The following is a 26,545-nucleotide window of genomic DNA, read 5'->3' as shown; positions in this document are numbered from 1 at the left end:
TCATAAATCTGGATCTTGAGAGGACCAACCTTGGTGCATCTTTCTGGTGGTGGTGTGTGATCGCCTGAACAGATTGCACATGTGTTGTGTCTGGTTCTTTCCTAACTGTGAGCCCTGTGTTCTCTCTCATTCTCTGTGTCACCCATGGCTCTTCATTAAATCTCCCGTTTGCTTAAGTTAGGTGGGGTTGGTTTCGGTGGCTTTTAGAGAACCTAACAGAGTATGTGCTTTGGAACATGTTGTCATGTTTCTAAGCACTCGTCCCTTGGGTATATCCTCAAGAGTGGACTTGTTGGCTGTATGGCTTATGGCTTTACATATGTATGGAGTGGGCTTAGGCTCCTGGGAGCTGGAAGCATTGTTTCCATCTGGGAAATGGGATTCTATGCTTGGGACTTCAGCTGGAAAACACAGCAAGCCCCTAGGCAAGGATCCTCAGCTCCACAATTGCATTAACTGGGGAGTTTTAACAATCCGATGCCCAGACTTGTATCTTATCCCAATTAATTCAGAATCTCTGGGGGTTGGCCCAGATATCAGTAATTTCTAAAGCTCCACAGATGATTCCAATGAGCACCAAGGAATGAGAACAACTGCTCTGAACTACCCCGGGGATTACTGTGGGCAATTAGCAGCTCGACTTCACCGGCACAGCCCACACCGGTGACTGGGACTTCAGCATCGGCATTAGGTGGCCTCCATCTGGGCAGCAGCCAGACAGGAGGAGGAACAAGAACTACTTATCTCCATTAGGCCTCCCTTATCCCCAGGTTCTGTGAGGATCCCCACAGAAGCCTGGTGAAAGCTGGAGGGCTTAGCTCAAAATCCTCAGGCAATTTGAGTGGCTTGTGTCTGGGAGCTGCTGAGGAGTCTGAAATCTTAGGGCCAAGGGCTATGGAGAGGTCATTGAAGTTATTTTCTTGTCCCTGGGCAGGAGACACTGACAGGGGCCTTGCAATAGTGAGATGGAGAGCTGGGTTCAAATCTCAACCTTGCCAGATGCCAATCAGTAAATGTGGGCAAGCAACTTCAGCTGCAAAACAAACAGATGTTTACAGAACAATCACTGTGTGCAAAGCACCAAGCCAGGCAGCCTCAATCCGGACACATCAAAGTACTCTGATTTAGAGGACAGAGGGAGAACCCCAGAATTTGCCTTTGTCAGTAGGCATCTGTCTTAGTCCATTCCTGCTCCTATAACAAAACACATGAGACTGGGTAATTTATAAAGAACACAGCCCTGGAGACTGGGAAGTCTAAGATGAAGGTGCCAGCCAAGTTCAGGGTCTGGCAAGGTCTCTGCTTCTGAGATGACGCCTTGTTGTTGCATCCTCCAGAGAGGATGAACGCTGTGTCCTCACATAGCAAAAGAGATGGAAGGGCAAAAGGGCCTAGCTATTTCCCTACAGTCCTTTCACAAGGGCACTAATCCCATTCATGAGGGTGGACCTTCTTGGCTTAATCAACTCCTAACGGCCCCATCTGTTAGTACAGTTGCATGGGGGATTAAGTTTCAACAAGAATTTTGGAGAGGACACAAACATTTAAATAATAGCAGCATCCAAGCGATTCCAATATAGATGGGCTCTAGATATGAACCCTGAAGCTGTTTTATCAAAGTGTTTCTAAAGAGGGAAGCCAGCGTTGAGTATCTCAGCAGAAGGTGTGGTATCAGGGAGGAACGGCATGGTTTGGATGGCAAGATAAAGTGAGTAAGCCAGATGCTGACTTCAAGCAGTTCCAAAACATTAGGCCCTTAGCTTTCTCAACTGTTATTTGATGGAGTAGGACCTACTGTTGTGTAATATAAATTCCAGCTCCTACATCCTATTCCTCTAAAAGTCATGCTTCATATTACCAGCTCTGAATCCCTTGCATTGTCCTGTTGATGTGCATCTAGGACTGAGATGTTGTTTAAATGTGTTTATAACCACTATCCTCTGACAATGGCATACAGCTTTGTGCAGAACTCCCTGCCATCTGCTATTTCAGGTGATTCTCATAATTTCCTGGGGTGGCAGGCTGGACTGGTTATCCCTGTTTTTCAGCACAAAATCCATATTATCACATGGCCAGTAAGAGTCAGTAAGCAGAAGGTCCAAATTCAGACTTGGATATCTGACCCAAAACCAGATGAACCTGGACCAAGATTATCTGTCTCTTTGCTTGCCCATCAATTTGTTCATCATCCATCCATCCATCCATCCATCCATCCACCCACCCACCCATCCTTGTGTCCATGAATCCGCACATCTGCTTATATCTGTCATCTACTTAATACATTCATCTGTTTCTGTGTATTCATTTATTATGACCTATTCTCTATAAAAATCTGCCTATTCAATTTGGCAAACATTTACTCAGCACCTGCCATGTGCCATACACTGTCTCTACTTGTATCTCCTGGCTCCACGCTCCATCTACCTCATCTTTCCTGACTACTCCAGCCTCCACTGAATGCTTTCTCCTCTGGCCTTTTTGCAGGACCCTTAGTCCATGTGACTATGGTCTCTGCTGTCTCCTGGGTCACATTCATTGACTGATTGTCAGTGGACTCTTTGTCCTTCCTTGACTGCCACGATCTGGCTCCATTCCTGCCCTATGTCAGACTCCAGGGAAATATTCATTGGGTGGATGACTGGACCCCCAACTAGACTGTTTGCAACTCAAGGGCAAGGACAGTATCTTTTCAAGAGTTTCATTCCTTCCTCAGTTCCCAGTCTAGGGCTACACACAATGGAAGCATTTTGCTCGCAATAGAGGGCTTAAATTCACAGTCCTTAGGAGGTGGAAGGAACTTTACAACTTTTATTCTTTCAACAAATCTTGCCTACATATGTTTGCTAGGTGCTCTTGCTAGGCATAGAGATTAGTGAAAACAACGTTTTACAGAGGAGGGAGGGAAACCCAGAAAAGGACAGCCTGATGACAGCGAGGAGAACACCACCTCTCTGCACCCAGATAGTTCCTAAGTCCTCACAGAGCCAGATCGTCTGTGCCTGAAGATCCCCAGAGAGGCGGTATTGGGAAACCACAGTTGCCTCACCAAGTCAAACCAGTCAGGCCCCATCGAGAGCCATAGGAAGCCAGTTTCCGGGTGGCAGAGAGAATCTGAGTCAGCTCTCACCTACATGGATCACATCAGGGCGATCAGGAACTGGCAAAGATGGAAGGAGTGGTCCTGAGAGTGCTAAAAGAAGGTAAGTAGAGGTGCCCCAGCTGGATCTTGGGGAACCACACCCTTGACAGGGGATATCTGAGCCATGGAGTCCATGTCCAAGCGTCAAGGATACTCCAGTCAGGCCAGGCTTTCCCTCACTCTTGGGAAATAGCTTGCTGATTTTGCCCTCCCATATGTTAAGAGCAGAGGCTCCAAAGATATCAGTTTATCAAGCACAGCGGTTCTTTGTTTGTTTGTTTTGAGACGGAGTCTGGCTCTGTCGCCCAGGCTGGAGTGCAAAGTGGCCAGATCTCTGCTCACTGCAAGCTCCGCCTCCTGGGTTCACACCATTCTCCTGCCTCAGCCTCCCGAGTAGCTGGGACTACAGGCGCCCACCACCATGCCCCGCTAATTTTTTGTATTTTTAGTAGAGACAGGATTTCACCGTGTTAGCCAGAATGGTCTCAGTCTGCTGACCTCGTGATCTGCCCGCCTTGGCCTCCCAAAGTGCTGGGATTACAGGTGTGAGCCACCATGCACGGCTGCACAGCAGTGCTTCTTAAACTTGAATGAGCCCCAGAATAACCTGGGAAGCTCAAAGCATGGATAGATCTCTGTGTACTACATGATAGAGACCTTAAGACACACTGTTGAGTAAAATAAAAAGTTGCAAAATGACACAGAAGATGTTATTCAGCAACGCCCTTCCCACAACCAACCCATTTCTGTATATTTCCCACTGGTATACTTATATATGAATGTAAATATTTAGAAAGATTACATACCAAAATTATTATATTGGCTGTCTTTAGAAAGGTTATTGGTAGTGATGGCAGAGAGAGCTTTAGCCTTAAATGCAATGTTTCATTATTTTTATTAGGAAAAGGTATCATGTATTACTTGTGTACATAAATTGTTTTAAAGTTCAGATTTCTTCAAAAATTTTCACCTATTTTGTCTGGTTGGAGGTCCAAGAATCTGCATAATGGCAAAGTTTCTGGGTGCTTCTTTGGAGTGCTTTTGTAGAGATGATCACTTTAAGAAAAGCTGGTCTAGTCCAACCTCTTATCATAAAAAAGGGCAATTTGAGGATCAGAGAGGGTAAGGAACTTGTCCAAGATCACAAGGAACTTGCCCAAGACCACACAGCATAGTAGTGACTAAGATGGGGTTTGATCCTAGGATGTTTTACTCCAAGGTGGTGTGTTCTCTTGCATTCAATGACAAGAAAGGAAGCTCACTAGGAGAGGTGGGTGATGGATGTCCACAACCAGAGTGTGAGGGGTCTAGGGCTCTGTGCACTGCTGACTTAGTCCAGTTAGCAGTTTCTGGCTGGGGGAACAAGGATAATGATGGGGCAAGAAGGGGGAAGAAGGGGAAGACAAACACTGCTCATCTTCTCAACTCTTTTTTTGAGCTACTCTATTCCCAGATCTCCTCCTGAGGCTCCTTCCTGTTTCCGGCAGGGGCAGTGGCTCAGAGAGAACCACACAGCTTCTACCCTGACAACCTTGTTGCTGGGTGACCTGGGGCAATCTCGTTCCCTCTCTTACCCTCAGCTTCCTCATCCATACAGTGGATTGAATCAGTCTCCCAAACCTGGTTTGGCATCCTCTTGGAGGCTCAATTAAAAACACAACACATTTCAAAATAACATGTTGTACATGATAAATACATACTTTTTGTCAATTAATAAAATTCAGAATCCTGGGCCCCTTCATAATGGGGGTGCATCCTGGAATGTGCATTTTTAAACACTCCACGTCTCCCATCTCCACGGATGATTCCTACAGACTCTGAAGTTAGAGAACCATTGGGCTACTGAGTCTCTTTTCCCTGAGCAATCCTCCCTGCATTGTGGGTGTTGGGTGGGACTGAGGCCTGGCCTGTGAGGAAAGTTTGGAGTGGCCCAGTAATCCCCACTCCTCAGGAGACCCCTGCCTCTCTTCTTGCTGTCTCTATCTAGGTTAGGGCTCCCCAGGGTCTCTCCCCTCAGGGCCAGCCTCTTCCTAACCTGGGCAGAATGTCTGGAATGTGGCTGCCCAGGGAGACAGGGCCAGTACAGCTGCCAGAGCTGCCTCAGGAATTCAGGCAGCAGAGAGCAGACTCCTGCCCATGAGGGCCCCTGCTCTACTGGCTTTGAGGTGACCTGCGGAAGCCAAGCCTCCGAGTGGGCAAGGGAGGGCTGTAGGGCTCTGAACAGGCTGGGAAGTCTTGTTAGGCCTCAGTTTCTTCACATAAAACCATGTCCTACTCCTCTACACAGGTGGCATTTTGGCACCTCCAAAGCAATTTTGCATCTATAAATCCTCTGCCCCATCACATTTCATCAGCACTATGCAAAGAGCTACGGGAAATCTACAGATAAGTTAGACACCAAACGGATCCAGGAAGTTTCCACTTTTTGGCCCTGGGCACACTGCTTAGTGTATTACCACAAATTCATCATCTTATGTAATCCTCATGATAACCCCTGCAAGATAAGAACTGTTATCATCTCTATTTGGCAGATGAGGAAACTCCTCAGAGAGTTTTAATTACTTATCCAAGGCCACACAGCTGCAGAGCTGGGTTTGAATCCAGATCTGCCAAACTTCAAGTTCAAACTTTACCCGGTGCTCCACTCCCCTGACAAGCACAGCAAGGGAATGAGGACTACACAGGAATATCTTGTCCTGATTTCACTATGAGGCCTGAACAGAGCAATCTATGCTCCACAATGGCAGGGAACCTCTAGTAATTCATAGAGATGGTCCTGAGCAGACGATCTTCTGATGAACCTGGCAGGTGTGAGTGGAATGACAGTCTAGGGAGAGAGACAGCATAGGCATTAGAGGGTGATAGGCTGTAGCTTGGGACCCATAGGCTAGCTGATTTGCAGAACTAGCTCCATAATCTGCAGGTCCCAATGCAGAATGAAAATGTGGGGAACCTTATTCAAAAGTGATTGAGATTTGCAAGACAGAGACAGCAGAGTAGGAATCAAGTGTCGGTCTATCCACAAGTGCAAGTGCCATGTCCGTGAATCCAAATCCTGTGATTTGGTTGGACTATAGCCTAACAGTGGTAGCTAAGAGCATATATCTTGAAGCCAGATAGACTTAGTTCAAATCCTAGCTCTACCATTTAAAGGTATGATAACCTTAGACAAGTCACTTAAATCTCTCGGACTCTGAGTTCCATCCTCTGCAAAATGAGAATGACAATAATAGTATTGTTATTATTTTCTTTTTTTTTCTTTTTTTTTTGAGACGGAGTCTCGCTCTGTCGTGCAGGCTGGAGTGCAGTGGCCGGATCTCAGCTCACTGCAAGCTCCGCCTCCCGGGTTTACGCCATTCTCCTGCCTCAGCCTCCCGAGTTGCTGGGACTGCAGGCGCCCGCCACCTCGCCCGGCTAGTTTTTTGTATTTTTTAGTAGAGACGGGATTTCACCGTGTTAGCCAGGATGGTCTCAATCTCCTGACCTCGTGATCCACCCGTCTCGGCCTCCCAAAGTGCTGGGATTACAGGCTAGTATTATTATTTTCAATGGCAACAGCCGCAATTACTTTTGCACCAACCTAAGGCCTCATAGGGAAGATCAATTTCAGGATTAAATGAGATGATGCTCAGCCTGGTACATAATACATTAGATCAAATATTGTCATTATTACTACAAATATTATTGTTGTTGTTATTACTATGCAATGGGGAAAAATGGAGATGATGCTGGAAATATAGTTCATGGTTATGAAGAAGGGGACAAGGAAGGGGTACTGGTTCCCTGGGCCATGGCCACATCACAACTGCAAGTCTCAGGGCAGGGAATGGTGGGGATAACATCAGAGGTTCTGTTTCAAGTCTTCAGAGTGTCCTGCCACCTCCCAGGCGTCCCAATGGGGAGACCTAACCAAGGCCATTGAAGCAGCCAGCCCAGCTCCAGTGCACTCACCCTGGAGCCCCACCCACCAGCAGCAGCCTGGGCCAGGCCGACTGAGGACTGGGCTGGCAGCAGATGAGCTCATGCCCACAGGCCTGGCCAACAAGGCCGGACGCTTCTACTGGTAGGAGCCTGTCAGAACTGCCGGCTGGGGGTCAGGATGAGCTGGAGAGCCCGGTGGTACCCAGATGCCTATGGCCAGCAGGTCTGCTGAGTGTTTGATTACATTCCCGGGCACCCCAGGCAATACCAGGGCTGGCCGTTCCCACTCCTGCTGAGTTCCGTCTGTCAGCCACAGAGTTGCCATCCCAAGCCCGGCCCCCACGGCCCTCCTACCTTCCACCTTCTGCTTCTCCTTTTCAGCAGCAGCCCTGGCTGCAGAGCCAGGGGGCCTCATCCCCGGATGACTTCATCCTCCTTAAAGGCATCATGTCCCTTTGACAGTCGGGCCTCTAGAGGCTTTCCTGTCCACAGACCAGGCTTCAGGGTCTCCACTTTATTCCTGTCTCCCAGCTCCACTCTCATCCTGCTCTGTGACCTTCCCCAAGGAGAATGCAGTGTAAAGGAAGGGGCCTCAACCTGGAAAAACAGTTTGCACTTGTCACTGAACGTGTCGCAATGTAACCAGTCCATCAGCCAATTGTCCCCAGTGGGCTGAATCCTCTCTTGCTACTGGTCTTCTAAGGTGGACGACACTCACTTGGCACCTACCCTATGTAAGCGATGCATGCGGTGCAGTCATGCAGCATTTCCCTCCACTAGGATGACCAGCCATTCTGGTTCTCTTGGGACTGTCACAGTTATTGAAAAGTCCTGCATCCTGGGAAACTCCTCAGTCCCAGGCCAACTGGGACGGTTGGTCAGCCAGCCCTGTGCATGCATCTGTGACATGCCTCCTCTGACGATTTGTGTTTGATTTTCACTGAACAAATCTGAACCCTTAGCCTGCCCCAGAAGGAGTCAAGGGGGTTCAGTCTTAAAAATTCAAATAATACTGTCTATGCTTCCAGACTTTATGAGCACCCTGAAATCTGCTGCCTGGTCAGAGTGTCCTCTGCTCCATCCCCTCATTTACATCACTGCTTATTCCGTGAGTGCAGCCATATTGTTCTAGAAAGAAAAGCCCAGGAGGGAGAGAGAAAGAGCTCACCCAGTTCATAGGGAAGAAGACAGCTTTCCCCAGGCAAGTAGGGGAAATGGACATGACTCTTCTAGTTCTTTCTTTAGAAGCCTACAACACCCCTGTAAAGACTTTAGAACTCTAGAATGTTAGAGGTGGATGTTAAAGATCAGAGTTCAACACCTCCTTTATTGAAAGAAGGACCCTGAGGTCCAGGAAGGGGATTCAGAATCAGTTGTGAACACTGAGGCCTGGGTCCCACCCACAGGGAGTCTGATATAATTGGTTTGGATCTGGGGCCTGGGCTTCCCAGGTGATGCCAATGTGCAGCCTTGGTTGAGAACCAATGCGTGAGACATAGACCCATCCCTGAGGAACTTCAAATAGAGTAGGGCAGGAGTTAAAGTGAAGAGAGGTACACACAAGGCCAGGGTCACACAAGGGGTCTTGCCAGAGGGTTGTGAGGAGAGGGGAGACCCAGGCAGTGCACAAAATGCTGGGTTAAGGGCTTCAGACAGACCGGAGCTTGGATCTTAGCTTAATCTAGACCAGTGACCTTGGCCAAGTAATTAAAGCTTTTCTGAGCTTCAGTTTCTTCACCTGAAACAGAGAATGATAATAGCACCTAATCCATTGTGGATTTCAGAGAAATCAGATAATTCATGCAAAGTGCTGATGTAAAGATGAGATGTTATTATTATTATTATTATTATTATTATTTGAGACAGAGTCTCGCTCTGTCACCAGGCTGGAGTGCAGTGGCGTGATCTTGGCTCACTGCAACCTCCACCTCCTGGGTTCAAGCAATTCTCCTGCCTCAGCCTCCTGAGTAGCTCGGATTACAGGCAAGTGCCACCACTCTCAGCTAATTTTCTGTATTTTTAGTAGAGACGGGGTTTCACCATGTTGGCCAGGCTGGTCTCGATCTCCTGACCTTGTGATCCACCCGCCTCGGCCTCCCAAAGTGTTGGGATTATAGGCGTGAGTCACCGCGCCCAGCCTATTATTATTATTATTACTTCTTGCTCAGGTCAGTGGCTTGGTCAGGATGTGCTCACAAAGGGGAGTGGAATATGAGCTATACCAAGACAGAGAGGTACAATTTCAGGAGGAAGAGAGAGAATTTCAGATATCAGGGAATGAGAAGTTTCTGAGCATGCTTGGAGGGCACTAGGAGTCCATTTCCCTGGTGCACGGGAGACTGGAAGCCTGAAGACCCACCAGAAAGGTGCTGGGGCCAGCAGGGAGAAGGACCAGGAGTGGCTCAGGAGAGTGGTAAGGGAGCTGGGGAGAAGGGGATGGACACCAGCAGCCTTATGAGGCTCCGAAATCCATCCTGATGCCCATCTCCCCCTCCTGCAATAGGCTGCAGACAGTCCCTGCGCTGGACAGGCTGGAGCCCAGCCTTGGCCCCAGTGAGGGCCCCCGGGGGAAGACAGTCGCCTGCCACTCTGCACATGACTAATCAAAGGGCCCGTGGGGTTGCCCTGCCACCCCCTCTCTGGTTAATGCCTAATCGGACCAAACTTGGAGGCCTGGGTGGCAATCAGCCAAGTGGATAATTGCTCAGGTTAGCCTTGATCACAGGCTCCCTGGGAGCCGATCACAGTAGCTCCCTTCACGCTGCAACTCCCTGGGCCTCTCATCTGGGGTGGAGGCAGCTTGTCGGAGGGAAGCCTCAGAAACTCCTACTCGTGGGGAATCCCTCTGGACATCTTGAGCAACACACCATAGCAGCCTGCATGATGCCTGTGGTCATCCGGGATGCTGGTGACAGGTCCCTGAAGGCACAACTCACAGTGACTGCAGCAGCTGCATAAACATCTCACTGAGAGCCAGGAAACAGCAAAAAGCCTCGTTGCTCCTGTATAAGCAACAAGACCAGAACCTTCAAGGTTTCACTAATTCGTAGGGTACAGCCTAAACTTCTAGATACCTAAGTCCTAGCCATAGAACCAGGCTTTAGTTTTGTCACATGGCAGGGGAAACAGATCTGTTCTGAGTGGTCCCAGCGCAGTTGTGACCCCATTTAACAAATGCGGAGACAGAGACTTAGCAAATTTAAGTCATTTGCCTTGAGACACATAGCTTATAATAATAATAGCATTAACAACAATAGGAATAATTCTTATTTATTAACCAGGTGAAAGAGTTGCTGCTCAGCTGAACAACTAGAATTGCTAAGAGTTCAAACTGATTGCTGGGAGAGGTGATAAGCTCCTTGTAATTAGAGGTATGCAAGCAAAGACTCATTTATTTGCCAGGAATGTTGCAGAGGGGCTTCAAGACCTGGGGGGAGGGAAGGGATTGGACAGAATGGTTGCAGAGTTGCTTTTGGCTTTATGGGGCAAGAGCTATTTCATTTACCTCTGTGTCCCCAGGGCCTAGTACAGTGTCTGGGAAAAGGTAGACATGGGCCTCACCTCTGCATGAACACACAAAACAAGCAAACAAATGTGTTCTATAACTAAAACCATGGCAGCAGGGGAGACGAGTGCTGATTCTTGTCTAACTCTTCTTGCTTTCCCTTAAAACACTGGTTCTCAACACAGGGTGCACAGTGGAATCATCTGGGGAGCCAGAACAGAGAGGCACCTCACAAAATGCATCGAAGCCGAGGCGTCCTGCACCCCAGTGAGCCGTCACTCACTGTGCTTTGTGATGCACACAAAATCGGTCTCATGAATCTGTACAATCTTATGAAGGAGGTATTCTTGTTACCCCCATTTTATAGATGGGGGAGCCCAAACGTAGAGAGGTTAAGTCAGGTATGGGGGAAGTCACAGCTGAAAACAATAAGAATAAGAATTACCTTTTATGGGGGACTTTCTCAGCTAAGTCCTTACTGGTTTCTTAGCAACCTTTATCTCATTTAATTCTCATAACAACCTTATGAGGTAGGAACTATTATTATCCCCATCTTTTCAAAAAAGGAAACTGAGGCTCAGACTAGGTAACTCACCCAAGCTTACTGAGCTGGTAGGTGGCAGTGCCAGAGTTTCGAACCAGATCTGTCTGGCTCCCAAGCCTTGGGGAAGGGGGTGCTGTGGTTGTCAGTCTCAGATCTGAAGCGGGGAGGAGTGGAGAGAACACTGTTCTGAGAGCCAAGTGACTTTTCTAGTTCCCCCGTGGTCTCTGTGTGACTGTGTGACCCGAGGCAATAACTAACTGTCCAGGGCCTCAGTTTATCCCTCGGTGAAACCAAGAAGGGAAGTGGAGATGGGCCTGATTTCTCAGCTCCTTTCATTTTCCATGACTCGATTCCCCACCGTGAGTTCTGGGCCACAAACCAGTTGGCTTCCTCCCTCCCTCTCCGTGAGACAGAGAGCTGGCAGGAGGGGATGATCCGCCTCAATTCTCCCACCTCCTTTTTCCTCCTCCTCCTCCTGGGCTGGGACACACCTACTCCAACTTTCTCAGCAGCCTCTCCGGCTGCGGGCTGCGCGCCTTCCTGCTCCGAGTCTCTGCACCTCCCTCTGGAGCCTGTCAGCCTGGCCCTCGTGAGAGGGGCGCCAGCCCAGCAGCCTGCTCTGGGGCACAGGTAAGAATTGCTGGAGGATGGGAAGATGTGGGTGGCGGGGGGGTGGTGGGCAAAGTTAATCCATTCTCAAGTCTGGTTCCAAAGCAGGCTGTAGCTGGGGACTCCTGGAAGGTAGAGAAGGAACCAGGAGATGGCTGGAACAGGCACAGAGAGGGAAGACAGGGACATCTGGGCCTGGATCATCTAGGTACACTGAAAGAAGCCAGTGAGGTAGCCAGTCCGCGGCTGGGGATTGGGGCCCAGCAATGGGCAAGGCTCAGACTGTGATCTTATGGAGGAGGAAGGTCATATTTGCACACGTGGAAAGTTGGATTCTTGTCCTGGAAGAATCAAATCCCCCACTTGGACTTTCTGGAGATGAGCCTTTAAGAGGACATGGAGGAGATTTCCTCTGTAGTTTTAGGAGGAAGTGCCAGGGCCAGGAATTGAGAGTTGCTGGCTTCTTGTGTGTGTCCAGGTGGGCACAGGAACCTTATCACAGACAAATCTACCCGGCGACTAAGGGAGAGTCAGATAGTCTGGTCAGCTCTGGTTCTCCGGTGGCTGCTGAGATTAGGACCTCGGCTTCCCTGACTGTAGAATGGGGGCATGCATAGTCTCTAACGGCTGTGAAAGACCGTGAGTCTGAGTGGCACCTAAGATAGCACTGGAATTGTTGGGGTGGGAACAGCCCTGCTCCCCTGTCTTGGGGAAAGCAGAAATCTGATGCATATCTCTGGAGGCAGGAGAGCCAGAGTGGAACGCTGAGCAGAACCACTAGGCTAGAGTTCAGTTCTCAGAGCGGGTGCAGTGCCATTTGCCCCAGCATGGGGAGCAGTGAGGCAGTGCAGAAGTTTGCCAAGGGCTCAGAAAGGCTGCCTCTGTGCCCAGCCTTAATCTGGAGCTGGTGCCTGGACTCAGGGGAGGTGGAGAAGTAGGCTAGGAAGTAGGTACTTGTAGTCCTTCAGCCCCTGCTTTACAGGTGGGAGCAGAGACTGGACAGGTGAACATGCCTTGCTTGCAGGACCCTATTAAGAATTATTACAGCTTATGCTCACTGAATGCTTCCTGTGCTCTGGGGACTATGCTGAGCATGCATGGTCTTTTGAAATTTTTGAGGTTTCAAATCCAGGCAGTGTGGCAGAGTGGAAAGAGAATTTCATTAATCATGTCTCTGTGACTCACAGGCTGTGTGGCCTAGGACAGTTTCTTACCTCTCTGGGCCTATGTCTGAACATATAAAATAAAGGCAGTTGGATGTTTGTTAAGATCCCCTCCTCCCTTTATTTATTTATTAAATATTTATTTATTTTGAGACAGGGTCTCTCTCTGTCACTCAGGCTGGAGTGCACTGGTATTATCATGGCTTACTCTAGCTTCCACCTCCTGGGCCCAAGCAATCCTCCCACAGCAGCCTGCTGAGTAGCTAGGATCACAGACAAACACCACCACACCTGGCTAATTAAAAAACAATGTTTTTTTGTAGAGACGTGGTCTCACTATGTTGCCCAGGTTGGTCTTGAACTCTTGGGCTCAAACAATTCTTCCACCTTGGCCCCCTAAAGTGCTGGCGTTACAGGCATGAGCCACCACACCCGGCCAAGATCCCTTCTGAATCTATTCTGTTGGATAGACAGAGCAGGAGTGATTGTCTCCATCTTGCTGTTGAAGAACCTTGAGAGGCTCAATGTTCCATGTCCCTGTAAGAGGCAAACGAGGGTCTTCCCCCAGGGCTCTCCATAGAGTACATGTTAGACTTCTTGCAGGAAGATGCTGAATCCATGATGTCAGCTCGCCTGATGCTCAGCTTCCGGCATACTCTAACCTAAGTGCAACTGAACTCACCTTGGCCTGTAAGTTCTCCTTCTAGATGCTTTATGACAGGCTGTGGCACTGGCCTGGTGCTCACCAGTTAAGGCCAGGTGGGAGAGGCTGTCAGGTAGGCGCTAAGTTTTAGAGACAGTCTGTGTGTGTCTGGGGGGAGATGGAGTTGGTACAGTTGGGGACCTGCTTGCACCCCCTGGATAATCCCTGTCTTTTGGATTCATTTTGAGTGGGGATGAAGCCTCCTATGATCCCTGGGCTCCTAGAGTGCAAACTGAGCTAGCTCAGAGCCTCAACACTAGTATTTCTAGGACTGATAGTACTAACACTCACATTCATGATGGAGGTTTCTAGACAGGTTTACAAAGTAAAGTGTGGGTCCAACTCCAGGATATTATTAGCCAAGTGACCTGGACCTCAACTTCTCTAAAAACCTCAAGCTCCTCATTTGAAAAATGGAGATCATCATGGTTCTTTCCTCAGAGAATTGTTGATGTGAGAAATGAGGGGGTGCGTGGAAGGTAATGCAGGAAATGTGTAGGACCTTATTTATTATGTTCACAGTCATCAAAGAATTGATTCTTCTCTCTTCCTCCTGGAGTGAATATCATCTCACAGCACCCTGAAGTGTTCCTTCCTGAGAATGATCACAATTATAATTATTAATTCTTTGTGTAACTTTTTTTATGTTGGTTCTCCTACTAAGATAAGCCATGGGTCTGTCTTGCTCACTGCCCGGGTGCCTGAGTCCAGCACAGTGCCTGGCACATAAGAAAAGCTCATTGCCTATCTGCTGAATGAATGAATGAATCTTCATTTTGAAATCATAGATGAGAACTGCTGCTTACTGGAGGACTAACTATTAGCCCCAATCCATTCATAGATAGAGTCCAGTGGAAGGCCCTTAGAGATCACTGAGTCAGACAGTTGGTAATGGTGAGGCCTCACTAGGGAAGTCTGGTAACTTGACTGAGGTCACACAGCAGTGGGGAAAACCAGACCACTACGCAGAACTTGGACTTGCCTCTGCTTTTCTCTGCCTAGCCCAGTTCAGGAGGTGTTCCTGTTTCTTATGTAAGTGGCAGGTCAGTCTTGAAGGCCAGTTGGCTCCCACATCCTCCAGAGGCAATGTGGGATCAGCAATGAGGTTGATCTCTAGATTGTCAGCTGCCTTCCAGGGGACAAAAACATCATCAATCAGACTCCTCTCTGTCAACATGCACCAACACCCACATATACACTCACACACACACACCACTCCATCACTATTGCCAGTGGGTCAACAGATAGCTGTAACTGTACAACTCGAAGAAGCCTTAGGAATTCTCTGAAGTCTCCCTTGAAGAATCATTGCTCCCATTTTACAGATGGAACCATAGCTTTTGAACTACTTGCCTAGAGTCACATAGCCAGTTTGCCTGGGTGGGCATGCAGTCAACAGTGACCTATTTGTGAGAATTCTCAATGACTTAGACCCTCTATGTGCAGGTCACCAGGTTAGGCCCTTTCACAAACTCCTTCTCTTCTACTCTGCACTACTGCCCACATCACCCTCTACTGCTTCTTCTTGTCATGGTTTTCAGTGTGGAGACCATGAATAGAGACTCAGAAAAGTTAAGCTAATCCCTGTAAGTGACACAGTTCTGTTCTTAATAGACACTTAATGAGCAGTTACAATGTGTCAGGCCCCCAAACACTCACAGTTGGTAGAGACAGGCCCGTAAATGGGTGGTTTAATATCTCGAGGTAGGCGGTAAAACTCAGGCTGGCATGGGGACCCAGAGGAGTGACGGTAGTTGGGTTATAAATTCAATGAAGTTCTTGGAGGAGTTGGCACTGAACACCAGTTTTAAAGGCTGAATGAGAGTTAAATAAGGAAAGAAAAGTGGGAAAGGCATTTAACAGAGGGAAAATAACATATGGAAAGGCACAGCAGTTAAAGAAAACAGCAGATGTGTACAGGAACCTATAAACTGGGTGGGGAACATCTGGAGACATGGTCCGAGAGATAGGTTGGGGCCAGATCATTGAAGGCCCCAACCTACCTTTTTTGTATGTGTCAGGCCAAGGAGCATGGCATTTTCAAAAAAATGTCACATATATATAATGTATTATTGGAGGAAAATTATACACAGAAGTAAACAGAATGGTGTAAAGAAGCCTATCACTCAGCTTCAACAACTATGTTATTTTGGGGCATGGGTTGTTTTTTTTTTTTTTTTTTGGAGATGGAGCCTCATTCTATTGCCCAGGTTGGAGAGCTGTGACATGATCTTGGCTCACTGCAACCTCCACCTCCTGGGCTCAAGTGATTCTTGTGCCTCAGCCTCCTGTGTAGCTGGGACTATAGGCGTGTGACATCATACCCAGCTAATTTTTGTAGTTTTAGTAGAGATAGGGTTTCACCATGTTGCCCCAGGCTCGTCTTGAACTCCTGACCTCAAGTGATCTGCCTGCCTCGATCTCCCAAAGTGCCGGGATTACAAGCGTGGGCCACTGCGCCCAGCCTGAGCCACTGTGCCTGGTCAACAATTAGGTTTCCTTTATACCTCCTCCAACTCTTCCCCTATTACATGATCTTGAAGCAAAAATCCCAGATATATGATTGCACCTGAAAATATTTCCATGTATCTCTTTAAAACAGAAAGAATTCAGAAAGTATTTTCAGGAGCATGGCTTTTATTTTATAAACATTGGAGGATCGTTAAAGGAGTTTAAGTTAGAGTGCTTTGGCTAGGTAGACCTATCTGCCCGTGAGGTGGAACACCAATTCAAGGAAAGGAGTCAGATTAGAAGGCTAAGATATCCTATTTTCTCCCCCTTGGCCGATCACAGTGCCTGATATTCCACCACTACCCATTGATTAACAAATTATCTTCTGAAATCCATCTCTTCCGGAAAGGGGCGATGTCATAAGCATTTTCCAGTGTGAGTCTGCAAAAGAGAGAAATCCTCCCTTGCTCCTTTTTCCGTTCCTGGGCGGCCCCTGCAAGACCACCTGAGGCAACAGGAAAATGCCATCTATCCTTCTGCTGGCTGGGGGCAGGGAGCTCACAGACGAGAATTCTCTGGTTCCCATTTGGCTCCAGTGCCCGCAGCAGTTGGCCTGGGCACAAGCCAAGCAGGATGGAACAAGCCAGTGGTGCGGTAACGTCAGCATGTGTGCACGTGTTGGCCTGCATGTGCTCACGTGTCCAGTGTCAGAGCTGCTGCCTGTCCCTGCAGCATCCTCTCCCCTCAGGGTCTTCCCATCAAATGCAAGGCTCAATGGTGCAAAACGTCTCATTTTGGACCCTTGGAAGCTTAGCCTGAGGAAGCGGTAGAGATCGCTATCAGTACGGCACGTGGGCTCTGGAGCTGGGGTGCTGGAGTTCCAGTCCTGGCCTTAACACTTTCCATCTCTGTTACCTTAATGCATGATTCCACCTTTCTGAGAGTTGTATAATGCTGTCTATCGCCCAGAGCTGCTGAGAGTTGATGCATGTAGAGTGCTTAGCATAGTCGGCACAAGCTAAGAACTCTCTAAATGTTAGTTACTATTATAGATTTAGGGGCTCCTGAAGTCTTGGAAATTGACTCAGAGAATTATAGCATCTTGAAAAATTCCTAGAAGCTCAAACTCTTGGAAGCATATATTAGAGAACCCTGTTGGATCCCTGGTACACACTCTCTACTCTGTCCTGGTAGTATATGACAAATTCAAAAACAGAGTGCATAAATTGTAAGTTATGGCTGATAATTTTTTTTTTTTTCCTTGAGATGGAGTCTTGCTCTGTTGCCCAGGCTGGAGTGCAATGATGCAGTCTCAGCTCACTGCAACCTCCACTTCCTGGGTTCAAGTGATTCTGCTGACTCAGCCTCCCAAGTAGCTGGGATTACAGGCATGTGCCACCACGCCCGGCTAATTTTGTATTTTTAGCAGAGATGGGGTTTCACCATGTTGGTCAGGCTGGTCTCGAACTCCTGACCTCAAGTGATCCAACCTGCTTCGGCCTCCCAAAGTGCTGGGATTATAGGCAGGAGCCTGGCCACAGCTGATAAGTTTTTATAAAGTGAACTCAGATGGTGGCTAACCAGTAACTGGAGCAAAAACCAGATGTTCCCGGCCCCCTGAAACCCCCCTGGTGCCCCTTGCCAGTCACTGGCCCCTGTTGAGTGACTGTTATTCAGATGGCCAGGCTATTCTCAATGCCTCTGAGGATGGCCATGTCACTCCTTCTTTAGGGGCTACTTACTGTTGTTAGGAGAACTCCAATTATTAGAGCGGTCCAGTGAGTTAACTTGGAAGTTGCTAAATTAAACTTTACCTTAAGTTTTTAATTTTTACTGTCATATTTCAGAGGCAGCCTAATTTAGAGGCAAGTTTCCCAAATGTCTAGGGCTGTTTTTTAAAAAACACAAATTACTTAGCCCCATCCTAAGTCTACAAAGTTAGATGGAGGAGTGTGAGGGTGAAGGACGGGAATCTATATATATTTTTAAGCTCCAAGGAGGCTCCAGGTGAGGTCTAACTGGGCTTGGTAGCCATTGGACTAGCGGTTCAGAGTTTGGACTCAAGTCAGATAGATCATTTGTTCCAATCCGTGATCCACACTGGCCATTGACCTTGAACAAATCACGTGGCCTTTCTGACCCTCAGTTTTTTCATTTGTGAAATGGAGATAGATGAAAGGATAGTACCTGCCTCTGTGGGTTGCTGAAAGGCACTGAGACATCCACAGTACAAGCGCTCACTAAGTGCTAGGTGCTATAATCAACATTACTATTATACTGGGCAGAGACCGTATGTGGTGGAGCCAAGGGAGTGCTGAATCTGGCATCTGAAGTTTTGTGTTTGAGTCTTGACCAGGCCACTTGCTAGCAGTATATGACCTTGGACAAGCCTTTTGAGCTCCCATCTCCTGGCCTTGACTTCCCCATCTACAAAATAGAAATACTCCTTGCTTCCTTCATAGGGTCTTTGAAGGAATTAAATAAGAAAATGGACCAGAAAATTGCTCCAAGAACAGAAAAATGCTGCAGGAAGCAAACCCCAATGAGCTGGAACCCAGCTAAGCCTGGGAACCCTGTGGAAAGTGGGCTTGCCATTGTCCTCGTGGTTCTGGGAGGGCAGGCCGGGCAGGGGAGGGTAAGGGAACCGTTGAGGTGTCAGTTTTCCACAGCCCTGGTATGCCCTGGCATGGTTCCTGAGCTTCTTGGTTTCTGAGAGCTGTCTCCTTCCTGGTTCCTAGGGCAGGAAGGGTCCAAGATCCCATAGCTGTGAAATCCCATGCAATTTGCAGGTAGTCCAAATGCTTTTATTATTTTAATGTCTTCTTCTTTTTTAATTAAAGTCTTCTTTGAAGTCATTTACTAGTGTTTAAAAAAAACTTTTTTTTTTTTTTTTTTTGAGGCAGAGCCTCACTCCATCACCCAGGCTGGAGTGCAGTAGTACCATCTCAGCTCACCACAACCTCTGCCTCCCAGGCTCAAGTGATTCTTGTGCCTCAGTCTCCCAAGTAGCTGGGATTACATGTGTATGTCATCACACCCAGCTAATTTTTTTATTTTTACTAGAGACGGGATTTCATCATGTTGGCCAGGCTGGTCTTGAACTGCTGTCCTCAATTGATCCACCCACCTTGGCTTCCCAAGGTGCTGGATTTACTGGCACAAGCCACCATGCCTGGCCCCTAAAAAAAAACTTTTTAATGAAGTATAATATGCATACATAAAAGCGCACAAATCACAAGGGTACAGCTCAATGAATTTTCCAGAAACTAACCAGCTCCCAGATTAATAAATAGAATATTACTACTATTCCAGAAACCTTCTTTGTACCCTTTTCAGTCACTCACCACTTCCCCCCCACATGAGAGTGACTCTAATAATCTAATCTATAGATTTGTTTTGCCTGTTTTTAAACTTTATAAACATGGACTACCACAGTATGTACTTTTTAAGATATGGCTTCTTTTGCCCCATATTTTGTGAGTGGGATTCATCTCTATTGTGCCTAGAACAGTAGTTCATTTTCTTTGCTGTGTAGTGTTCCATTATGTGACTGTACTGAAATATACTTGTCCATTCTGCTCTTGATAGCCATTTGGTTTGTTTCCAATTTGGGGCTGCTATAGCTAGTGCTGCTTTGCATAGTCTTGTGATGAATCTTTTGGTGAACATATGTTCACACTTCTGTTGACCTAGAAGTGGAACTGCTGGGTCATGAGCTGTGCATATGTGAATGGAACTCTCTTATTTTCAGGTTAAGTTCTATTTATTACAGGTAGAACATGGCTCCCCAGGGTTCAGTCTCTATCTAGGAGATCGAAAGACCTCAGGAAGATGAACAGCTGCCCCTGGGGTTGGAGATGCTGATGAACGGAGGCCTGTGCAGACAGTGACATGTGTATGCTCAGAGACTTCCAGGTGATAAAGTTAGGCATGAAACTCAGATCTGTTGCGTTCCCTCTCCTGTCTGCTCTTCTGTTTGACTTTAGCGGTAACGTTGTGTCCACTTTGCTTGAGGGCCAGTGTTCCCCACACCAACAGTCAGCAGACCACCTACAGCGGAAATATGAGCCCCACTTTGAGTTCCACGGCAGCCCTCCTGAAACAGGCTTTTGGAGGAAGAGGTTGCGATTTTTAACACAGTGACATTTGAGAATCACTTCTCTAGCCTGAACAATTTCTAAAGACTGCACTCTTTTCCTGATGTCCTCCATCCCCTCTCTGCCAGGGCGTAGGATCAGGCCACATTTGGGATATCAACTTTGAAAAGAGGCATGGTAAAGCATAAGATCCTAAAGAAAGAGATGGTTCCCTTGTTCAGCAGTTCTTGAACACCGGTCATACCAAAATCACCCAGGGAACTTGTTAACCATCTATTTCTGAGCCCCACCCCTAAGGATTTTGATTCAGTAGATCTGGGGTGAGGCTGGGAATATCTATATTTTTAACCTTCACTCCCATCCCCTCAGGGAATTCCTAATGGTAGGAATCACCAGTTCAATCCACTGGCCAGCTTTGTAGATGAGAACACAGACGGGCCCAGCCACTCTGTTTTTTGTGTCTGCTGATGGCTGGGTGGAGCAGTTGCCTTGGCTAAGAAAAATTGGTATGTGTGGACGGAACCCAGGGGGCTTGAATGTTGAACACAGGGACTTGGCCTGCAGCCCACCGGCAGAGGCTCATTTGCATCTCATTAGTATGTACCTTGGGTTACTCAGGGTGCTCCCAAATCATCCCTGACCTCTTTCGTGCCTTGGCTCTGCAGTTAGGTTCAGCCAGCTCAGCAGCAGGACTGGATGCATCAGACAGCAGAAAGCCTGTCTTGCCCCACTGCCAGAGCACAGCTCCCACCTGCAGCAACCTGCCTGCCTGCCTGGCTTTGTCCTAAGCTGTTCTACTCAGAGGGGAGAGGACAGACAGATGGCTGGGCTGGGCTGGGCTGGGCCAGGCTGGAGGAAATGGGAATGAGAGGGAAGACTGGAAATGAAACCTATGCTGAGAATCTGTGTTTGCTGGCAGGAGAGGATCTGAGGTTATGTGATCCCTGATATGGGGGCGGGATCATATCATCCTCCGCCTTCACAATTGCTCTTTCTAACCCATGGGCATGGGGAGCAGGCCAGGGGAACTGTTGGACACACAGGTGATCGGAGTTTTATCCTGGCTTGGCTCATACTAGCTGTGTGATCTCAGGAGTTAAATAACCTCTCTGAGTCTCAGTTATCTCATCTACAAAATGAGGATAATTATAAGGTTGCTGTAAGCAAGCTTAAAAGCGATAATGCCTGCCAAGTGCTCACCACAGGGCCTGGCACCCAATAAATGTTCAATAAATGTCAGCTGTGAGCAGCTGCATGCGCCTCTGCAAGCTCTCCATAGTTCCAACCTCACCATCTTCAGGGCAGCTGGTGAGAGCTCAGCAGACGGTTAGATCAGGGAGGTAGGAAAGCAGGGGCTAGTCTCCGTTCCCGGATGGATGGGTGGAGTCTCCATTAAATGAGGGGATTTGCTCGGGGCTGTCTCACTGGGCCCCCTGCTTGGCCCTCCCATATAATACCAAAGGAGTAGGGGCTGAGGTCCCTGGATTGTCATCTTCATCACAGCAGCTACCTCGCGGGGACTCACATGCAAGCCACTGTGCCCACCACTTTGTGCCCTTCTTCTTAGTTCTGACCCTCATAACATAAATGAGGGAATGATTATGTTCCCTTGTTTACGCCTGAAGAGACCAAGCCTTTGTCAGGTCCCATGATTTGCTCAACATTACATACAACCAGCAGTGGGCCAGGGCAGGACTCCAACACAGGCATCCCCTCTCCAGAGCCTGGGTATGTGGCCTGACTGTAGCCACCCCACCTCCTGCAGGTGCCTGAGTTAGAGGCAGAACCTGGTTGGGAGTGGCCACGTGAGACTGATGGGCTCACGGAAGGGAACAAGGAGAAGCTTCTGTTTCAGCAGTTAAGAGGAACAGTATTCCTTTTGCTGTTGGCCACAGGGTCTGCTGGATCCTGGGAAGGCCGCTTATTGTGTCTTGGATAGAGACAAGAAGGGGTCCCAGAGTAGTTACCCCAACATGTCAGTGGCAGAGCACAAAAGATCGGGAGATGTATGTTTTTATAGAATGTGCAGGACACTTTCTACCTGGTGTTTTCACTGTCAATACTCTTCTGACCACTTCACATCCACCCTCTGCCCCCTCTTCAACTCTGAAGGAGGTCACATCTGTTATTATTTTAATGGTGCTCAAGTTGCTGCTTCAGCTTTGCTGCAAATCACTGCAAAAAGAGAAGGAATGTCACAAAGACCCATGTGTGTGTATGTGTGTGTGTGTGTGTGTGTGCACGTGTGTGTGTTAAGGGACCTTCCCACAAAAGGCTCCTGGGGCACGAGTGAGGGTCAGCACACATACAGAAAAGAATTCCTACATTCTACACAGATTTTTTGAGCACCTACTGTCATGGTAACAACCATCACCCATTAGCGACCTTCTGCATGATTGGCACCATGCCAAATGCCATCCATGCATGTGTTCATGAAATCCTCCGGGAAGGTGTTACTAGCCCCATTTCACAAATGGGGAAACTGAGGCTTAGATAGGCTCAGCCTTGCCCCTCAATGCAAGCAGAGGCTGTACTGAGGGCAGGTCTCATCCTGAAACCAGTTCTTTCTCCCTGCACTCTCCTCTTGACTAATGCAGAAGACCTTGGCCTTGTGGGTTCCTGAGGATCCTACAGGTTGACAGCGGAGCTGGGGTTGGGAGAACAGCATGGCCAGTGGCAAAACCCCAGGATGGGGAGCCTGGGTTCTGGTTCCAATTCTGCCACCAACATGCTATGCAACTTAAAGTGACCCCTTCCCTTCTCTGGGAATAGTTCTCTCGTCTTTATTAAACAGAGCTTGGACTCATAGTTGTCTTCAAACTGTGCCCTAGGGAGGCCGAGGATTTCACCGACAAAGGGACGATGCATAGGGGATGGGTCTCTGGGGCTCCTCTCACATCTATCACAGCAGGTCTGTTTCAATCTGCTTAACATAACAAGAATGATAGTTATAAAATAGCAACAGCTAGCATTTATTTAGCAACTACTAGGTGCCATGGATGTGCTGAATGTTCAACAGGCACCATCTAGTTCTACCTTCAGAACACTATCTGAGGTGGGTTCAGTTAGTATCTTTCTCTCTCTCTCTTTTTTTAAAAAAATATTTGCTTATTTGTATTTTAAATTGACAAAATTTGTATATATTTATGATGTGCAACATAATGTATTGATAATGTATGCATTGTGGAATGGCTAAACCAAGCCATTTAACACATCCATTAACTCATATGCCTTTTCAAAATTATTTTTTTTTTATATTTTAGAGGTAGGGTCTTGCTCTGTCACCCAGCCTGGAGTGCAGTGGTGTGATCATTGTTCACTGCAGCCTCAAACTCCTGGGCTCAAGCAATCCTCCCACCTCAGCCTCCTGAGTAGCTAGGATTACAGATGCAAACCCCACCCCTGGCTAATTTTTAAATGTTTTGTAGAGATAGGATCTCGATATGTTACAACAAAGCTGGTCTCAAACTTCTGGCTTCAAGCAATCCTCCTGCCTTGGTCTCCCAAAGATCTGATATTACAGGCATGAACCACCATGCCTGGCCCCTACATGCTTATTTTTTTGTGATGACAACATCTAAAATGTATTCTCTTAGCAAATTTTCAAGTACAATATACAATGCATTTATTAATTATAGTTACCATGTTGTACCAATAGATCTCTTGAACTTACTTCCCTTCCAAACAGAGAGCGCCAGAAGTGGGGCTGGATTTGTTGATCCCTCAGAATTCCTACTTTCCGTCCTTCCTACCCCAAGCCCTGTGTTCCTGATGTTCCCTCTGGCTTAGGAATTTTTCAACTCCAAATGGAAATTTTGTATTCTTTGACCATCTCCCCAATCCCCACCCTCACCCCAGCCACTGGTAACCATCATTCTATTCACTGTTTCTATGAGTTTAACCTTTTTAGAATTCACACAGAAGTGAGTATATGTGGATTCTAAAAAAGTATTTGCAGTATTTGTCCTTATGTATTTGTCTTATTTCACTTAACATAATGTCCTCCAGGTTCATACATGCTGTCACAATTGACAAAGTTTACCCACCTTTTAAGGCTGAATGATATTCTCTTGTGTATATAGGCCATATTTTCTTTATTCATTCATCTGCTGATGGACATTTAGGGTAATTCCGTATCCTGGCTATTGCGAATAATGCAGTAAACACGGGCATGCAGGTATCTCTTTGACATACTGATTTCGTTTCCTTTGGATGTATACCCAGTGGTGGGATTGCTGGAGCATATGGTAGTTCTATTTTTTATTTTTTGGGGAACCTCCATACTGTTTTCCGTAATGGCTGTACTAATTTACATTTCCACCGACAGTGTCTGACAGTTCCCTTTTCTCCACATTCTCTTCAACAGCTGTTATCTCTTGTCTTTTCGATAATAGTCATCCTAACATAATCCAATTGTGGCTTTAAGTATCTCTCTTTCAAAGGTGAAGAAAAACAGAGGCTCAGAGATCAAGTTATCCAAGGTTGCCTCAGTTGGGACTTGAGGTCTGTGTTTGAAAACTCATCCTTTCGCAAAGGATTCCATTGGATCAAAGTGGCAAGAACCACAGGAGAGTAAGCACCCCACAAAACGAGACCCATACAGCAGGTACATTCTGGCCTTTGCATTTTGTTCTCTTCTCCACCTGAAAGAAGCTTTCTAGTTCTCCTGGAGAGTCTGTTCTGTGTTTAGAGTTTCTAATGAATAAATACCAGGCAGTGTTCTGCTAAGCTGGAGTTGGCTTTGATTTTTTTTTTCACCTTTCCCTTTTCATGGATTTTAACGGTTTTCATCTAACAAACTCCTCCTACCAGAGAGCCCCAGAAGAAGTGGGGCTAGAGTTGTTGATCCCTCAGGATTCTTCCCTTCTCTCCCTGCCACCCTAGGCCCTCTAGTTCTGAGGTTCCCTCTGGCTTAGGGATTTTTCAGCAGCAAATGCAAAGCTCATAGATCCATATTAAACAACCCTAAGAGGAAGAGACCCCAGACACGCCTCTTCCTCTCTCTGGGCCTCATCGAGTATCAGGATCTGCACTCTCAAAAACCCACAACAGCGTTTTCCTTGCTGCCATCTCAGGGCCTTTGAGTTGCCTGTTGTGTGGAACTCTCTTCCTCAAGATAGCTCTGTGGCTCTCTTCCTCACTCTGTTCAGCTCCTGCCCAAACGTCACCCTGTCATATAGGACTTCCCTGACTCCCCTTTAAAAAATAGCATCTCCCCTCCGTGCTGTACCTCTTGCCCCACATGATGTTTCTTTATATTGCTTTTCATCACTTGACACAGTCAATATTCTCTTGTTTATTGTCTCTCTCTGCTACTAGAAAACAGTCTCCACAAGAGCAGAAACCTCATCTCTCTTGTTCACTGCGCTAGGTGCCTGGCACAGGGCAGGCCCTCAGTGAGTATTAAATGAATGAATGAATGAATGAATGAATGACTTCAGCAGAGGAAGCTCAACAATAAAACGCTTTCTTCACATCCCCCACTTTGTTCCTTTTCTTCCCCAAAGCCCAGGCCACTGGAAGCCCTTTTCTTCCTTCAAGTATCCATTTCTGCAGGGTCATACTATGACTTTTGAGCGCTCTAAGCATCTTAGTCTTCGTGGGCCCCTTCTTCCATGAAACAATTATAAATTATAATTACGTTCTATGACATCATTGGTATAAAGATGCATATATAGTCATGTACCACATCATGACATTTTGGTCAGTGTGGGACTGCATATACGAGAGTGGTCTCATAAAATTATAATGCCATACTTTTCCTGTACCTTTTCTATGTTTAGTTACACAAATACTTACCATTGTGTTACAATCACCTACACTATTCAGTACAGTAGGAGCTGTACAAGTTTGTATCCTAGGAGCAATAGGCTGTACCACATAGCCTAGGTGTATAGTAAGCTTCACTATCTAGGTTAGTGTAAGTGCACTCCATGATGTTTGCACAATGACAAACTTGTGCAAACTTCTCAAAAACCATGAATGACTCCCTACTACTAAGGAAAGAAATTATTTTAGTGGCTAAGACTTGACTAGCAGGTACCTAGAATGTCACTATTCTTTCACTTACAGTTTTTGTTCTGGTTCAAATAGTGACACATTTCTCAGAATGTATTCCCATTGTTAAGTGAGACATACTTGTGTTATTATATATCCAAACTCAACCCAAAAGTTTTTCTTTCTTTTGTATTTAAAATAAACTAAAACATTTATTATTGATTCCATTTTCAAATTTAAAAGGAAATTCTCAATAATTTATTAACTATAGTAACTTTCTACAGTAGTCCTCTTTCCTGAAAAGATGTTTAAAAACCCAAAAACCTATAGTATAACTTAATTGATTTAAACTAAGGGTGAGTGAAATGTTTTTAAATGTTCTCCTGGTAATTCTAATATGCGCTAATAGTTGAGGC

The 26,545-nt window shown here is 46.9% G+C and overlaps 1 long non-coding RNA gene across 1 annotated transcript; it reads left to right on the top strand.

Moving 5' to 3' along the window:
* The first annotated feature begins 3,096 nt into the window (after window positions 1–3,096).
* On the top strand, window positions 3,097–24,860 carry LOC117065625. The gene is made up of 2 exons (XR_004430005.1): window positions 3,097–3,200; window positions 24,575–24,860. It is a non-coding gene; the product is annotated as an uncharacterized LOC117065625 (long non-coding RNA).
* The last annotated feature ends 1,685 nt before the right edge of the window (window positions 24,861–26,545 follow it).

The sequence above is a fragment of the Trachypithecus francoisi genome, unplaced genomic scaffold (genome assembly GCF_009764315.1).
Source record: "Trachypithecus francoisi isolate TF-2019V2 unplaced genomic scaffold, Tfra_2.0 Lachesis_group2, whole genome shotgun sequence".
Taxonomy (NCBI): domain Eukaryota; kingdom Metazoa; phylum Chordata; class Mammalia; order Primates; family Cercopithecidae; genus Trachypithecus; species Trachypithecus francoisi.
The sequence above is the reverse complement of the archived record's forward strand: the minus strand, read 5'-3'. Positions and strand labels throughout refer to the sequence as shown.